Source organism: Phyllostomus discolor, chromosome 10 (genome assembly GCF_004126475.2).
Source record: "Phyllostomus discolor isolate MPI-MPIP mPhyDis1 chromosome 10, mPhyDis1.pri.v3, whole genome shotgun sequence".
NCBI classification, from domain to species: domain Eukaryota; kingdom Metazoa; phylum Chordata; class Mammalia; order Chiroptera; family Phyllostomidae; genus Phyllostomus; species Phyllostomus discolor.
The window spans coordinates 77048758-77061151 of NC_040912.2; the positions used below are offsets into that span (position 1 = coordinate 77048758).

The 12394-nt window shown below is 44.9% G+C and overlaps 1 long non-coding RNA gene across 1 annotated transcript; it reads right to left on the reverse strand.

The window, feature by feature from the left end:
* Nucleotides 1–7586: 7586 nt before the first annotated feature.
* Nucleotides 7587–12060, reverse strand: LOC118497182. Its single transcript, XR_004899720.1, has 2 exons — nucleotides 8854–12060; nucleotides 7587–8815 (listed from the first exon to the last, which is right to left on the reverse strand). It is a non-coding gene; the product is annotated as an uncharacterized LOC118497182 (long non-coding RNA).
* Between the last annotated feature and the right edge of the window lie 334 nt (nucleotides 12061–12394).

Here is a 12394-nt window from a genome sequence, read left to right on the forward strand (position 1 = left end):
CTTTTATGGTGTCACAACTTATATTTAAGTCTTTTATCCACCTTGAATTTATTTTTGTGTATGGTATAAGTTGGTGATTGAGTTTCATTTTTTTGCACGTAGCTGTCCAGCTCTCCCAACACCATTTGTTGCAGAGGCCATGTATTAGCATGTATTTCATTAAAAAAGAACTGAGATAGTGTTTATGAGATGGTGACAAACCGAGGTATGTGTGCACATGCACAAACATGCATGCATGAACACACACGTGGAGAGCATGAGACAAAGACATACAGAACAAGAGAAACAGAGAGGAGTCTGGAACCATGGAGGATACAAGGACTTCAGGAATGTTTCCCAAATACATAATCTGATATATCCTTAAAAGCACCAGTATTATTTAAATGCCGGCCCAGACCAGTGTGGAGTACAAGCTATTGGAGACCAGTCTTGAATGCTAATGACAAGGATGCACACTGTGTCATTCGATTTCTTGGGGGAAGGTGTTGTACTGAATGACCACTGTGGCCCCTCACCAAAGGCAGGCTGACCGGCTCATCCTGGAGCAGGGACAGAGCAGATGCAGGTGCCCGAGGGCCAAATGTGCGCGTCTGACCACCTGTCTCAGCGCTCTCTCCTCCCAGCTCACTGCCAGCTGATGATCACAGAGCACACAGCGAGTCTGTCAGTCACTCAGCACATATGCATTAAGCACCTACTAAGCGTCAGGCCCTGCACTTAGGAGATGCCGAAATACGGTGACTCAATGAAAAGAAGTTCCTGTCCTCACGGAGCTCATGGGCCCGAGGGGAAGAGCGGCAGGCCCCTGGGAGGCCTGGCAGGGGCACAGGGAATGATAAAGCGTGCCGGCTGGTGTCACTGCTCTGCTGCTTACCTTGGAAACGTAATTTACCTCTCTACAGCTGTTGCTTCCTTTACATGTACAATGGGATGATAACGTGGGGAAGACCCTATGAGATTATGTTTGTAAAGCACTTAAAACGAAGTCCCTGGCACCTGTCAGGCCCAGTAAATGACAATTGTGCCAGTTATTCCCTCAGAGAACCAAGGGACATACACAAAGAACCTGGCTCTCTTCTTCCCCAGCACACACCCGAATTGTTGGACAAGGCACTGACATGCACCACTACTTTACCGCATTTCTGTATGACTTTTGGCAAATGCAATGGCCACCAGCGTGCCCAGGCTAGACTGGAAAGTCCCAGAGCCAGCCCGTCCCCTCCACATCACTTACCCACTCCTAGTGACCTTCTCCTTTCTTCTACTGTTGTATGAACTGCTTCATTTCTGCAGCAGTCAATTCTGACATCTCCCCTTCTCCAACTGCAACCTCCTATTCTGCAGTTCCCTTTACCACTTGCTTAAGATGACCCAAACCCCAAATCGGGTCCTTCCATTGTGTCCCCTAGTTAAGTACCCGCAACAACCCAACAGAACCCTAACATGTTAACTTTTATTCTTCTCTCTCGCTCATCTTCCACATCCAACAACTCCCCAAGTTCTAACATGTCAATGTCCTTAAATAGCAACCAGAGCCTCTCTGCTCTCTCACCCAGCACCCTCCCCTCAACGGTCTCCTATGCAGTTCTGCCTCCAGTGCTTGCTGCCCTCCCTGTTCTCCAGCAGACAAAACGGCCTTTCGAAAACCAAGTCTAATCCTGTGACCCCAGTGGGCACAATTCACGAATACTTCCCTGTGTCCTTCAGAAAATAACCAGATCCCCTAACACAGCTTCTGAGACCTCTCTACAGCCTTACCTCCCTGCAACTGTCCCTCCATTGCAGCCACACAGTGTCCAGTTCTTCAGACCCAGTGTTTCTCTCTTGCCTCTGGGTCACCTTTCGTCTTGGCACTCATCCTTTGAGTGTCATGTGAAGTTCCACCACTTCCTTCAGAGATATTCCCTGTCTCCAGACTCGGTTAGGTCCCCTGGGTTGGTGATTCTAGGGCAAATCTGCCCCTGCCCCTGCAGCACACTACCCCAACTGCATGCGGTCCCCTCCATCAGTGCAGGTGTGTGACGCAAGACTACGGCTTTCTTGTTCACCACCGTACTGCCGAGGCCATGCTGTGCTGGTCCGAAAGATAGTATGGACCAGCAAGTCTCTGCTGAATAAGTGAACAAGCAGTTGCTTCTTAAACACTTGTACCTGGTCCTCCTAAGTTTGCCCTTGAGATTCAGTTCCACGTCTCCAGTCCAGATGGACCGCCTCCGGCACCTGCACGGAATGTGTACAGAAGGGGCAGGGATCGTCCCATCTCTCGAACCTAGCACGGTACAAAGAGCAGGGGCTGGACAGCAGGGATGCTGACAAGACCCCTTCTCTAGCCCACTAGCTACACAACTTTAGACGAAGCTCTCTGGGCCTCAGTTTTCTCATCTCTGAAACAAGGACCGAAGTACCACCCTTACAGGATTAGGCAGGATATGGCCGAATGAGATAATGTATATGAAATGCCCCGCAGACGGCACAGAAGCAATAAATGGCTGCTGGGTTCAAAAATCTGGAGTTACTTTGGCTTCCACCTTCCTCCCCCAGGCCAGCCCCCATTACCCAGGCAGGCCCTAAATTCCGTCTCTTGACTCTGCCTAGTTTTCTGTCGGCCCCCATTTAGGTCCTCCTCCGGCTTGGACGGGCTCCCGGCTCTGGTTTCCTCACGGCCCCACCGTCCCACACACTGACACCAGACTAGGCTTCCTACAGGAGATCCTATTGTCACTCTCCTGCCTCAAATTCTTCAACTGCTCCCCAGAAGACTCGGGATTAAATTTCAATGTTTAGTTACATGACATTCATGGCCCTCCCTCTCTGGCCTCAACAGACCTTTGCTACCTTATCTTCTCATTAGTCACTCTGACACACACGGTTGCCCAGCAACGCCAAATCAGTCACTGCCCACTCTGTACACTGCTACCTCCCACCCCTGCCTCTGCGTTTGCTCATGTTCCCCTGGACTGGAACACCCTCCCTCCCTCCAAGTCCTCACTTCCAACGCTGCCTTTCTTTCAATGACTGCCTCAAATATGCTCCTTAATCCATAAAATAGTTCTTGATCACCCTAACAACAGAAAACCCTTCTTTTCTACCACATAGTGTGTTTCGTTTACTTCTCTCTTCATGTTTATAAACATTCTTTGTGTTTACCCTATTTTTATCTGTGCAGAGAACCTTAGCTCCACGCACTGGGAGGGCAGCACTACGGCCAGGCCTGGGCGGTCATGCACAGGAAAGCTCCCTGGAAATGGTGCTGACTGTGCACGGCTACAGGGTCCTGCTGAGGAGCACGGTATCCAGGGTCCGCCATCCATCAGCGTGGCCTCTGATCATCAGCTTTCGGCCTGGCATTGAGCGGCACTCCACAAATCACTGCTAACTGAGCCTATCCGAAAGGGAGATCCACTGTTTGCCACAGGACAGAAATTCTGTCCCTGTGAAACAAAACACAAAAGAAGATGTGAAGCCTTTTCTCTCCTACAATACACTTGAGAGATGCAGGCTAACTTCAAGTTCACTGTCTCCTACAAGCTATACAGCTATTTTCAGCAATAAACATGACATGAAAGGCTTTGGTATATTTAGTATGCTAAAAGTACTAAATCAACATGGAAATAAAAGCACGCTGGCTGGGTGGCTCAGATGGCTGGGGCATTATCCCATACCCCCAAAGGCTGCAGGTTCAGTTCCTGGTCAGGGCACAAATCTAGGTTGCAGGTTCAATCCCTGGATGGTACATGTAGGGGACGCAACCGATTGATGTTTCTTTCTCACACCAATGCTTCTCTTTCTCTCTTTTCCCCCTTCCTCTCTCTCTGGAATCAATAAATATATGTTTGGGAGAGGATTTTTAAAAAATCACTCTTCAAAAGTATCCTTTGGAGAAAACGGTTTTTCTAAGAAAGTCTAAAACCTTTTTAAGACCTCACCTTTAATTCAACCAACACTTCTTTTGGTTAAAAAAAAATGATGTCCATTAGAACACCTTTTCTCATGAGACTTTCAACTGGCTGAGAATTAAAGAATTTCAGAAATAAACCCAATCTCTTCATTCTTAAAATAGAAGAGATTTGTCAGGGCTTTCATATCCAAAATCCTGGTATTATGTAAGCCGCTTTATAAATCATACATGCAGCAGCTCTCGTTTCCCTCAGATTTTATTTTAAGTCCCGCTGGGCTCCGGCAGCACCACGCGAGCCTCCGTTGTGGCACCTGTCGGTGTGTAGTGTCCCCTCATTCCAGGCCACGCGCCCCACCAAACGGCACCCTCCTGGAGGGCCGGGCCCCTGACGCGCCCATTTCTGAGTCTGCCGTGCTTACTACTAGAACACAGGACGTGGCTCAGTAAAGGTTCACATGAATAGGTGACCCCGATCAGGCGGTGGACCATAAACCCCATCACAGGACCTGACTACTGCCTCCTTTCTACTGTGGGCAATGAGAATAGGGTGGAAGGCTCCAAAGACGAGGGCAAACCCCAAGTTCTAATGTGTCCCCGGGAAAGATGGTGTCGCCGCAGTGAAGGCTAAATTCTTCCCAGCTAACACAGTACTTCAACGAGGTGACGTTCGTTTGCATGTCCGTGTGCCTTTTGCTATGTGAGTTAAAATTAATCACACTCTATCAGAGTCACACCTTTTAAATGTGCTTCATTTAATCCATTTATTTAGTAGCCCTGAAATAAACACTGATGGGTAAAACCAAATTAGTTTAAATCACACCTTAAAAAAGACAGTGATGGAAAGCACCTAGTTGAATATCTAAAATTATCTCTTGAAAAAGCCCGAAACACCTGCCTCTCAATTAATTGCTGAATTAATCCAACAATGTCACTGTGCACTGTGCAGTGGTCAGGCAGCGGTCCACTTGTCCGGCATTGTCCAGCCACACAAACTGGAACGTCAGAGTCTCCCGAACCTACGTGCTGCTCGCCCCAGGTTCAACAACGCAAGCACGTCCCACATTTCCAAGACAGCTCATCGCAAGCGGATGACCAATTTGAAAAAATCTCCACATAAAATTACAGGCATGACTCTCGCATTTGGGCTTTCCAAACATGATGTGTGGGTTTACCAAATACCACGTTTCCATGTCATCAGGAATCCTAAAAGACAGCATGTTCTGGGAAGTCCGGATCTACTTCTTGGGGGAGGGGCTAGACGGAGTGTGTAAAGGGCCAAATCTTTTCAGATAACTGTTGACACTTTGTGTTAAGTATATAAAGAAGTGAAAGCAAAAATAACCAAATATTTCAGGATTTTCCCTTTATAATGGGACTTTTAAATCAAAACCAGAAAACATTATTTCATATTTTCTTAAATGCATGTAAAACAGCACAGGTTCCTTCCATTTAAAGAGGTAGAAAGGGAGGCAAGAGACCTCAATGATTTCATTAGATTACTCTACACTTCAAAAGCAATTAAGCCATGAACCCAAACTAACTAAATTCTCCCATAACTTCTTCTCATGGGAAAGGGGCTAAAAAACTTATTATTGCTTAACTAAAGACTAAACAATGTGAGTTATTTCCATAACTGGTCCAAGACACATCAGCAGACCAATGTGGACATCTGTTGACATCCTTGTGTGTAATTTCCCTTGAGATAATACGTATGTGTCGTAATTAACAGGTGTCTTTGATTTTGGTGAGAATCACATTCCTTTACACCCCCACTGGACAGCTACTTGCTGCCATCTTCTGATTATGCCCAGTGGAGTACAACATATGTTCACGATAAAGCAAAATCAGTAAAAGCAAAACTCCTCACTTTTCCTGCCAATAATGCCCTCAGTCACAAAAGGGGCAAAAACACCACCACGGAGATTACAATACTCTGAGGCAGAACTCAAGCAGAGTTCTAAATGGATCACTGCACGTTATAAACTTTTCTTGTGAAGTGCCTTCCATGCCTATGTTACTATTCATTCTGAGATAGGCAGATCATCAATGACCTTCTGGGTCACTGACTAAAGAGAAAGCTGACTATAAAAAAAGAGCGGGAGAAAAATAAAGGGGGGGGGGGAGAACTTCCTTCCACCCCAGGCCCCTACTGCCTTGAAAGAAAGAAGACAGATGGCAGCCACCTTCCCTTTAATTAGGAGGGGCAGCTCTGAGGGGGACAGCCCCACGTACTTGGCACCACCCTTAACAAATCATCTCAGAGTGGCGCTCTGCTCATGCACCCCCGTTTCAAGCTGCTCTCGGTCTCGAATGTCTAAACTGAATCTCTGTGCATTTAACTGTGGAAAACTGCAGCTCTGCGCACAATGCTGTAGTAACAAAGGTACTTAAAGATGTTGGCTGAATTAATTCACACTCATTCACGCACGGAGCCTGAGGTGTTCCGAATGGAATAGTGACACCCCACGTCCCGTCATCGCCACTTTGAGATAACATGGGAATTCTCGTGGCACAGAGGCCGGGACCTAAATTCCCACCCCGCGTGGCACTGGATTTAGAAACCAGACCCCTGATCCTGCTTGCACTGCCACTCTGCAGTCACTGCCTCCTGCTGCCTTCAAAGTGTTACTGCCTAAGTTGTCAGAAAACGCTGCAGGAAACCCAGTCTATGTTATGAGGAAGGATACTTTAATCACAGACCACAAACTACCCTGAACTTCTTTTTGTTTTGCATTTTCAAAACCACAGAAGTTTATATTAAAAATGTATCAAACCATTAGACATCTCTGGGGGCAGGATCAGCATGTAAACAAACACAAATGCAAGGCAGGGGCCAAGTGGGAGAACTAGGCTGGAGTCACGAACCTCTGCACGGGTGATACGGCCTCCTAATTATCTTCTAGGAGGCATTAACCCATTTCTATGGACCTACAAGGCATGAAACATTCTAATGTGAAGGAAAAGTTCGGGTTTGTTGACAAGGTTAGGTTCTTTATACATTTTATCCCATTTTTATACCAGATCTGTTTTTTTCCACATTATTTTTTAAAAATATTTTATTTATTTATTTTAGAGAGATGGGGAAGGGAGAGAGAAAGAGAAGGAGTGAAACATCAATGTGTGGCTGCCCCTAGCACACCCCATACTGGGGACCTGGCCTGCAACCCAGGCATGTGCCCTGACTGAGAATCAAACCGGCGAAGCTTTGGTTCACAGGCCTGCGCTCAATCCACTGAGCTACACCAGCCAGGGCTTTTTCCACATTATTAAATACTTTGTATTCTTTGGCTTTTTCCCATTCCCTGATAGACTTTTTTCTTTTTTTGTTATTTTTCAATTATAGTTTACATTCAGTATTATCTTGTATCAGTTTCAGGTGTGCAGCAGAATGGTTAGACAATCATATACTTTATACAGTGTGCCCCCCCCCCCCCATAATTCCATAATTCTAGTACCCATCTGACTCCGTACCTAGTTACATGCTACTGATGATATTCCCTGTGCTGTCCTTCCCATTCCTGGGACTATTCTGTAACTACAGATCTGGTGGTTAAACCGTAGCCCCTTGTCCAGGAGCCCTTCCCACCTGCAGTTCCCACACAGGGACACTGCCTTTCTGTCTGGTGTGCACGGCGCCTTTCCTGCTTTCCAGTGAGAATAAGGGCAGGGATCTGCGGCTGTTTTGCTAGATGTGCTCCTGGCACAGAAACAGCCTTGTCTGTGTCATTGTCATTCAATTAATGTCAAAGTTCTTGAACCATTAAAAAAAAAAACTTTTGTTTTCTCACTGATAATACATTTCAGTCTCTTGCTATCTCTTAACAAGCAAGCCAGCATGCTAGATACAGGAAGACAGAAAAGATCAAAGAAGCAATTAGCTATTTAACAAACTTCATATCCTCCTTCCTAACGAAGGGGAAAAACACTTGGCATTTGTCAGGTACTGGGTGTCTAATAATGTTAGCAAGAAAAAACATGTAGAGCAGTGACTAAGAAAGAAACAAACAAAACTTACTTTGTTTTCCAACACAGTAAGCAGGTCGGGAACAAGGCGAGGGTAATTCCTTCCTCAGGGCCCTGCTTTCACTTTAAAAGCGGTGCCTGCGCTTACATCCAGGTTTGCGTGGAACTCCCAAATGCCTGCACGTCCTCGGATGCCTGGAGTTCACAGTTCCTCTCGAAGCCCCGAGGACCAGGGATCCCCGGCACAGACTGAGGCGACCTCTGGGCGCCATGCTGGCACCACTCCTGTTGTCACCACATGCGCCCGGGACACCCGCTCGTCACCTCAGGAACCAGGCCACCAGCAGATAACTGCTCCAACGAGTGTCCAGAGACTCGAGCCTCTGGTATTCTCAGGTTCAAGGTTGGAAAATGCATTAAGACGAGAACCACGCAGTCAGCACTATTCTGCGTCATTAACTTTCTCGTATTTAAATGCTTATTTAAATAAGAGCAAAAGGTACAAAATTAGAAGGATGTCTCACTGCTGACTGTGATTGGCATCTGCTGTGTACTGGGTCCTAGCTTGCCCCCTGAAACTGCATTTAAGATCAGAGGTATTTTCATTCCTCTGTAAAAACTGAAGGGTTTTTTTTTTTGAGAAAGTAAAATAAAAACAGGAAAAACAGTATAACTCTGCTTAAAAATGCAACCCTTACTAAATCTCATCTGGTTAATTTTTAAAATCAAAATGTAAAAACACAAACAAACAAACAAGCTGAATGTTTGTTTTGAAAGCACTTCATCCGTGTACTGCCCAGCCCATAAAAACAAAACGTCTTCCAGCAAAACGGGACACTTTGACCTTGTTTACTGCAGTGTTTTGAAACCACTGTCTCGTAACTCCTGACATCACTGGCCGTGCATTAGCACCTCCGCTGCTGCTGGCTGCACAGGCTGCTACCACCCCGCTGTCTTGACTGGCCCCTGCTTGAACAAACACTCCACAGAACAGAAAGGACACTGGCATCAGCACGGCACCTGCGGAACTCACAGGACACCTTTCACACGTGTCACTTCTCTCTGATCACTTTTACAAGAAAACACAAGCATCAAACATGGGACACTTTTTAAAGCCCCAGCGTCCAGACCTAGTACAGACCGTTTTTTCCTCTGACCCTCTTCCTGCCCGAAAGAAGGGCTGTCCCTCTCCCCGATCGCCATGTTGGCAAGCATTTCTGCCACAGAGGTTTACTTACAGGAGATCCTGACCTACTTTCTCCCAATAAAAAATGCCCACAAACTTTCTTAGAGGATAATTTATTTCAGCATTTTTTAGTTTCCAAGAGTACTGAAGTTTTAAATTCTGATAGTCAGATTTACCCTCCTCCCTCATCTTGTGGAACATGCTTGTGGTGTTGTATTTGAGTGCTGCATTTTTAAAGGAGTAATCTTCTCCTGTAAGTCTGACGGATTTCCTTCTGTGTTCCTCAACTCTTATTCCATGTAGAGCAGAATCAAAGCAAAGGATGGCTGTTAACACCTGGAGGTTAGTCACCACCACATTTTGGGGAACATCTCCCATAACTCACCTCTTTAAACAAAACTAAATCCCTACTGGTAGTGCCTTTTACAGAGAAGTATCTAAAAATCCAAGTTTAACCTATCTGGAATCAATCGATAACATTCTTGCTCCCTCCTTGAAACAACTTAGAAAACACCAAGTCCTTTAACTCTAGTCATCAAGAAATAAAGAACATGAAATACATATTTGAGCAATGCTAGCCCCTGTTTGCCAGAGAGGAGTGAAAAGAAAAACATCCACAGTTAATAAAATTAACTCACTCAAGCTAAAGAACTACTAAAAAGACCCTCCAAACATCATGCTGTTACTATGACAACTTCAAAACTGTTGTGGGAAAACGCAAGGGATTTTAAGATCCATGACAAAACAAGTGTCATCCAGCCTGCTAGAAATTACTGTAACTTGTATGAGGCAGCAGAAGCGCTAAATGACCATTTACAATTCCAAAATATCAAGTCGTTACCTTTGAGAGATGCTGTACTCCTCGTTCAGATCATGAAAAGACTGACAAGTACATAGCTCTCTCTGTAATCGGAACCGCTTTGATGATTTCAGTCCTGTAACTGTACTGACTCCCACAGTCTATCTCGTCGGTACGTTATTTTTATAATGAAAGCAAACTCGGACTTGATCTGAAAGGGACGGGACAGAAAAAAATCCCTGACAGTCTCATGTTTCCAAATACACACAGGGAAGCACACACTCTAGTTTTTTAGGCATTGAGAGTAAAACAGAAAAAGAAAGCAGCATTTCTCCCTTAAAATTCCTGTTGTTAGGTATTTAGACTGATTTACATTTTACATAATCCGATGGCTCAATCAGGAAGTAAAAATTCTAAGTGCTTGTATTTTGGACGGGAGGAACCACGTGACCCACAGCAAAGGAAATTTTGCAGCAGACTAGCACACGAAGAAAAACTTAACAGGGGTTTAGAAATACTGTCTTTAGGATTCACTGAGCCATGAATATATTATGGCTTTTGAGAAATAATTTGTACGAAAGCTTTGAAAATAAGCCCTCGGGACGTTTTAAAAGTATTATGAGATCAAAGCATTCACAGTGAGAAATGAAAGTTTAATTAATACAGGAAATGTTTCTCTGAAGATCATATCCACTCCAAGTTTATTTTTTAAAGGCCATTTTCAACATTATTGGAAGATCAGGCCACACGTAAGTGTAATCCAACAAAACACCAGTTGCAGCCCCGTACAAATACTTCAGCTTCATTTGACACGTAGAACTGTGTGTTCCTGGAGCAAGCAAACTCTTTCGATTTACCCGGACTCCACAAAGGTCTACGGCGCTCACGCAGTCACGGTCTTTTATTACAGCAAATGCGTTCTCAAGAGGAAAACATCAGGGCCATAGAATTTTCATCTGAGGCATGCAAGTTGTAAGAGGGTCATCATTAAGTAGAATCTGAATAATCCTTGCGGGTCATACACCATGTTTGCACAATCAAAGTCAGAAAGGGGGAGAGGAGTGTCAAAGCACTTTAATGAGTCTAATGGGCTGACAGGTGGCTTTACTGTACAAAAACGCCTTGAAACTTGTTCTCCGTGTTTCTTTTCTAAGACAGAGGTTGTTAATATAAATGTGTTTGAAATTCAAAAGGTTTGCCCTATCACTGTTTCATTTTTCAATGCAACTTGTATTAGAAATATGTTAATATATAATAATTAACTAACACTGATGACACACAACAAGGATGAGAGCAGGTTATTTACATCTCCAAGCTATTGCTTTTATCACTTCAGTGCTTCGCATTTTTCACAATGTTTTTCCTATTTGTATTTCAGCCTTTGAAAAAAATTTTATACCACAGCTCTAGGCAAATGGCAGGGCAAGGTCAGGGAGAGGAACAGGTTGTGGATATTTCTACATTACTAGTCCTCCTTTAATTCTGAAACATAAGAGGTAGCAGGGCAAAAGTAGTCAGTAGGAAAGACAGACAGAAGTCTCTCAGACGAAAAGCTTGAGGCCAATTAAGAACAGTTCAGAAAGGTTAGGAAGCACAAATTCTCCAAGGGAGAGTTTTATACGACACTCTAATCGTCCCCTAAACTTGGTATCACACTGGGTGGGTAAATTAAGGAAAAATGAGCCAGTTAGCAAGACATCGGCAAGGCACAGCCTTGCTCTGCTATTTGCCTAGGTCATAATTTATTATTGAACATAAATCTCAAAGTAGACACCTCGACTCCCCAATGCTACAAATCAGGAAATTAGAGACGCTGACAGACTTTGCTCTGTCACACAGACTGACAGCGGACACTGGGCCCAAGATTTCTAACTTTCTTAGGCTAGGGCTCTTTTTCACTATGCGCTGCCTTATGTCTATAACCAGAAGTTCAACTAAGTCTCTAATGAGTTGGAGCCCTGGGTGCTGATCTGAGTCGTGGACAACTGAATAGGGTCACGATGCAGAGAGGCTCACTCTGGCCCACCCTTGTTATTGTTCGTGCTATCTCAGTCCTCCACCAGCCTGCGCTGAGCATCAAGTGTCCTGAGCTGAGAGGAGGCAGGGCAAGTTCTAGGCTGAGGGGGTAAAGCTTCTGGGACGGTGCCAGTCACTCTTCCTGGAGCCACCCCCCCCCCCCCAACGCCCACCACAGGTAAATCACAGCCTTCTCATTTTTTTTACAGTGCAGAAATCAAGGCATTAAAATAAGAAAAAGCACTTATCACCCTGGTTGGGTGGCTCAGCTGGTTGGAGCGTCATCCCGTACACCACAAGGTTGTGGGTTCGATCCCAGGTTGGGGCGTGTGCAGGAGGCAACCTATCGATGTTTCCCTCTGTCTGTCTCCCTTCCTCTCTCTCTAAAATCAATAAATATATCCTCAGGTAAGCATTTAAAAGAAAAAGAAAAATCCCTTGTTTTGGTTCATGTCATGGCTTTACTGAAATTTTAGACAAACATGAGAACCACATAGTATTCTAGGAAACAAAAAAAATTAGCTCCTACTTT